Source organism: Pristiophorus japonicus, chromosome 8 (assembly GCF_044704955.1).
Source record: "Pristiophorus japonicus isolate sPriJap1 chromosome 8, sPriJap1.hap1, whole genome shotgun sequence".
Lineage (NCBI taxonomy): Eukaryota > Metazoa > Chordata > Chondrichthyes > Pristiophoridae > Pristiophorus > Pristiophorus japonicus.
In genome coordinates this window covers 176,872,818-176,878,634 of record NC_091984.1, presented here as the reverse complement: position 1 = coordinate 176,878,634, position 5,817 = coordinate 176,872,818, and positions in this window count along the sequence as shown.

Here is a 5,817-nt window from a genome sequence, read left to right as displayed (position 1 = left end):
TTTCTAATTTATTTATTTTAATGAGACAGCTCTCTTATAAATCTGGCTTCCAAATAAATTTGGTGCATCCAATTATTCGTAAGAATGCTAATGGTCTCGTATATCACCCAGATAAGGGGTTTGTTGATGCTTATTTCACCAGGTTTGACCCTTGTAAAGACTTTGCATTTTAATTGTGCCAATGATATGTTTGATGTTTGGGAATATTATTTAACATAACGGAATTTGTCTAACTCAACTCCAGGTTCCAGGAGAATCCAGGAAATGAGTTCACCAGCCCCAACTATTGCAGGAAACTCCAGCAGCCCCTATTCTTTTAAAGCACAGAAGGAATAGATTCATTTATACCTTTAGGAGCGAGACAAACCTTAATGCGTTATATGATTTGGAGTTCAATTTTCAGCCAGATGTGCCAAATGGATGATCCTCCTGAGGTCCCGACCATCACAAAAGCCAGTCTTCAGCCAATTCGATTCACCCCAGGTGACATCAAGAAATGGCTGAGCACTCTGGATACAGCAAAGGCTATGGGCCCCGACAATATCCTGGCTGCCATGCTGAAGACTTGTGCTCCAGAACTAGCGTGCCTCTAGCCAAGCTGTTCCAGTACAGCTACAACCCTGGCGTCTACCCAACAATGTGGAAATGTGCCGAGGTATGTCCTGTTCACAAAAAGTAGGACAAATCCAATCTGGGCAATTACCACCCCATCAGTCTACTGGGAAGGTGTTGCCGACAGTGCTATCAAGTGGCACTTACTCACCAATAATTGCTCACCGATGCTCATTTTGGGTTCCGCCAGAACCACTCGGCCTCAGACCAAATTAAAGCATTGGTCCAAACATGGACAAAAGAGCTGAATTCCAGAGGTGAGGTGATAGTGACTGCCCTTGACATCAAGGCAGCATTTGATCAAGTGTGGCATCCGTAGCAAAACTGAAGTCAATGGGAATCGGGGAGAAAACTCTACTGGCTGGAGTCATACCTAGCACAACGAAAGATGGTTGTGATTGTTGGAGGCCAATCATTTCAGCCCCAGGACATCGCTGCAGGAGTCCCTCAGGGCAGTGTCCTAGGCCCAACCACCTTCAGCTAATTCATCCATGACCACCTCTCCATCATAAGGTCAGAAGTGGGGATGTTCGCTGATGATTGCACAGTGTTCAGTTCCATTCACAACTCCTCAAATAATGAAGCAGTCCATGCCCACATGCAGCAAGACCTGGATGACATTCAGGCTTGGGCTGATAAGTGGCAAGTAACATTCACACCTGTAACATACAAGTGCCAGGCAATGGCTGTCTCCAACAAGGGAGTGTCTAACCACCGCCCCTTGACATTCAACGGCATTACCAACACCGAATCCCCAACATCAACATCCAGAAACTTAACTGGACCAGCCACATAAATGAGAGCAGGTTAGAGGCTGGTTATTTTGTGGGGAGTGTCTCATCTCCTGATTCCCCAAAGCCTTTCCACAATCTACAAGGCACAAGTCAGGAGTGTGATGGAAAATCTCCACTTGCCTGCAGCTCCAACAACACTGAAGAAACTGAATACCATCCTGAACAAAATAGCCCGCTTGATTGGCAACCCATTCAGCATTCACTCCACCACCGACGCACCGTGGCTGAAGTGTATACCATCTGCAAGATGCACTGCAACAACTCGCCACAGCTTTGGCAGCACCTCCCAAACCCGCGGCCTCCCACCTAGAAGGACAAGGGCAGCAGGCGCATGGGAACACCATCACCAGAAAGTTTCCCTCCAAGTCACACACCATCCTGATTTGGAAATATATCGCTGTTGCTTCATCGTTGCTGGGTCAAAATCCTGGAACTCCCTCCCTAACAGCCCTGTGGGGGTACCTTCATCACGCGGACTGGAGCGGTTCAAGAAAGCGGCTCATCACCACCTTCTCGAGGGCAATTAGGGATGGGCAATAAATGCTGTCCTTGCCAGCGACGCCCACATCCTGGAATGACTTAAAAACTGCAAAAGTTAGGTGAAGTTAGTTTAGGCACAGTCTTAAATGAGTTCCAAGTCGGAGATCACAGCATAAGAATAACCATAATTCAGCATAAATTGGCACTTGAATCAGCTGCTGTGAAAAAAGTAAATGTAACATTGGTGCAGCAGTGAGTATTATTCTAAGCACGTGGCTAATGTGCACTGACAATCTAGGAGCTTTGTTCTGCATCTACCAAGTGCTGTACCTAACCTCAGTGATTGATGCTGACACTGGCTGTTAAGTGTATAAGTGTTCCATTCCCCAGCACTGATTCCCTCACCCCTTCCCTCAAAAAGAAACCATGATAAGTACTTTAGTGGCTTCTTCGGGCTGGGGCAGCTTCACCCATCTCACTGGTTGGAAAACAAAACAAAATGACCTTTTTCCAACTCATCCTTCATTTGCTAAGCATTCAAATGTGCACGCGCACACACACACAAATTAATTAGACATACACTTAAAAGCCCTGCTCGACTTGCAAATAGGCACCTTGTATGCACCATGAAAGAAACATGCATGATTGTGACCCCTAAATAAACAACTTAATAATATATACACAGATAGCACACTGATAAAGGTTCATCTACAGATATATACTCAGATACTCAGGAATAACTTGCATGTTAATGTAGTTGACTCCCAACACAAGGTTCTCCCATAGTTTACCATAATATTCATAGTTCTTACCTTCTGCCATTGGAACAACCCTGTGATCCTGCTGTTTAATGTACTGAGCTTGTTGAGTGAGTTTACTTCGTGGGATACGATTGCATGTTAATGCAACGATGCATGATGTACTAGTCCGGCTCAAAGTATGTTTCCAGGCTTACAATTGGAAGACAAATGGTCATTTATATTATCCTTTGTCATCACGCTACTGTGGGTGCTTTGGAGGTGGACTTAGAAGACCACACGCACAGAAGATAGGATCTCTATTTTCCAATTTAGTTTCTAGTACGTCTAAAGGAGAGTGGGGACAAACGATAATATAAGCACCAAAGATCAGCACACACAGGTCATTTTGGCATCGCAGTTCTGCAAGTAATATCTATATAAAAATGTTATGTAGGGAACGCATCTCCTGGCCACGATCCTTACTTTCTGTGGTCACAATTTCTGGCCATGCTATTTCAACTGGCACCAGGTAATTGCAGACTCTGGACACTAGATGGCTCTGTGGAACAAGGTTCGAAGTCCCTGTTAACTTGGTCACCATCTTGTAGGAAACAAATCATCAACTGGATGGGGGCAAACCATGGAAAATTTATTGGAGCTGTGTAACAGGGCCTATAAATGCACACTCTGATGTGTATACATGCATTTGCACAAGAACACAATGGAATTTACACAAAGACTCTGATCAGCAAGCACAATCCCATATCCTGATAACCCCACACACAAATGCATGCGCACAAACATATACAACTGTACACATAAACACACACTCTCACACGTGGACACTCACACTCAATTGCACACCCTGATGAACATGTAGATGAATATTGGTGAACATACATGTGCAAAAACAAAACCATACTTGAACCCCAGACGTTTTGGTGTAAAGCGTGTTCATATCAACCCGACTCTCTACAACTGCACTTATAAACTCCCAACTGTCCAGCCTTTGGTCCTCCATTCACCATGACATTTCTGCAGCTACCGATCTGCTCGATCACACGCTCACCACTGTTATATATGTAAACCTGGAAATTCCTTGTTTAACCACCAGAGGGCTCACCCCCTGGAGTCCCAAGGGATCCCACAATACCTTGGGAGCACCTGTACATATGGAGGCCTCACAGGCTGGAGAGGCACTCTGGAGACCTGTAATAAAGGACTACAGTCACACCTTACTTTGAGCTCACAGTATCTGGTCAGACTCTTTATTCAATACTCAACAACTGGCGACGAGGTACAAATGACGAACCCCACCGCAACGATGCAGAGAACAGTGGGCATCCTGGAGAAATTTTCAGAGGGAGATGATTGGGAAACCTTCGTGGAGCGACTCGCCCAATACTTTGTGGCCAACGAGCTGGAAGGAGAAATGAACACTGCCAAACGAAGGGCGATCCTCCTCACCGTTTGCGGGGCACCAACATATGGCCTCATGAAAAATCTGCTTGCTCCAGCGAAACCTACAGAGAAGTCATATGACAATTTGTGCACACTGGTCTGGGAGCATCTAAGCCTGAAGGCAAGCGTTCTGATGGTGAGGTACCAGTTCTACACGTACAAGAGGTCTGAAGTTCAGGAAGTAGCGAGCTACGTCGCCGAGCTAAGACGCCTTGCAGGACATTGCGAATTTGAAGGACACTTGGAGCACATGCTCAGGGACTTCTTTGTACTTGGCATTGGCCATGAAGTACTACTTCACAAACTTTTGACTTTAGAGACCCCAACCTTGAGTAAAGCCATAGCGATAGCCCAGGCGTTCATCACAATATCAAACAAATCTCTGAGCACACGAGTGCTGCTACAAGTACTGTGAATAAAGTAATGTTGTTTTCAAATCATAACGTACAGAGCAGGCCTCACATGCCCGCAGCTGCACGTCCGCAGCTGTCTCAGAGTCCACCATCAAGGGTGCACCTTGTTAACACCTTGTTGACGCTCTGGGGGTGAACATCGTTTCCATTCATGCTGCTTCAAAGGATACATTTGCAAGGATTGTGGAACAATGGGACATCTCCAACATATGTGCAAGCGAGCTGCAAACCCTGCTAATCCTGCAAACCACCATGTTGCAGAGGAGTACAGATCCACGGTGGATCACGACGAACCAGAGCCTCAGACCGAGGAGATAGAGGTATATGGGGTGCACACAGTTACCACAAAGTGTCCCCCGATAATGCTGAAGGTTGAATTAAATGGACTCCCGGTGTCAATGGAACTGGACACGGGCACGAGCCAGTCCATTATGAGCAAAAAGACTTTTGATAAATTGTGGTGCAGCAAGGCCTCAAGGCCAGTCCTGACTCCCATTCGCACTAAACTGAGAACGTACACAAAGGAACTGATTCCCGTAATCGGCAGTGCTACTGTAAAGGGCTCCTATGATGGAGCGATGCACAAGTTGGTGGTACCGTGCGATGGCCCCACGCTGTTCGGTAGGAGCTGGCTGGGGCAGATATGCTGGAACTGGGACGGCGACCGAGTGCTCTCGTCCATCGACAACACTACATGTGCCCAGGTCCTAAACAAGTTACCTTCGCTGTTCAAACCAGGCATCAGGAAGCCCCAAGGAGCAAAAGTGCAGATCCACCTGATTCCGGGGGCGCGACCCATCCATCACAAGGCGAGAGCGGTACCGTACATGATGAGAGAGAGGGTGGAGATCGAGCTGGACCAGCTGTAACGAGAGGGCATCATCTCGCCGATCGAATTCAACAAGTGGGCCAGTCCGATTGTTCCAGTCCTCAAGGGAGACGGCACCATCATAATCTGTGGTGATTACAAAGTAATCGTTTCTCTATCAATTGTTTGACCTTGCAGGATCAATACCCACTACCAAAGGCAGACGACCTATTTGCGACGCTGGCGGTAGGAAAAACATTCACGAAGCTGGACTTGACCTCGGCCTACGTGACGCAGGAGCTGAAGGAATCATCGAAGGGCCTCACCTGCTTCGACACGCACAAGTGTCTCTTCATTTACAACAGATGCCCATTTGGGATTCGATCAGCCGCTGCGATATTCCAGAGAAACATGGAAAGCTTACTGAAGTCGGTCCCGTGCACCGTGGTCTTCCAGAACGACATCTTGGTTACAGGTCGGGACACTGTCGAGCATCTGTAGAACCTGGA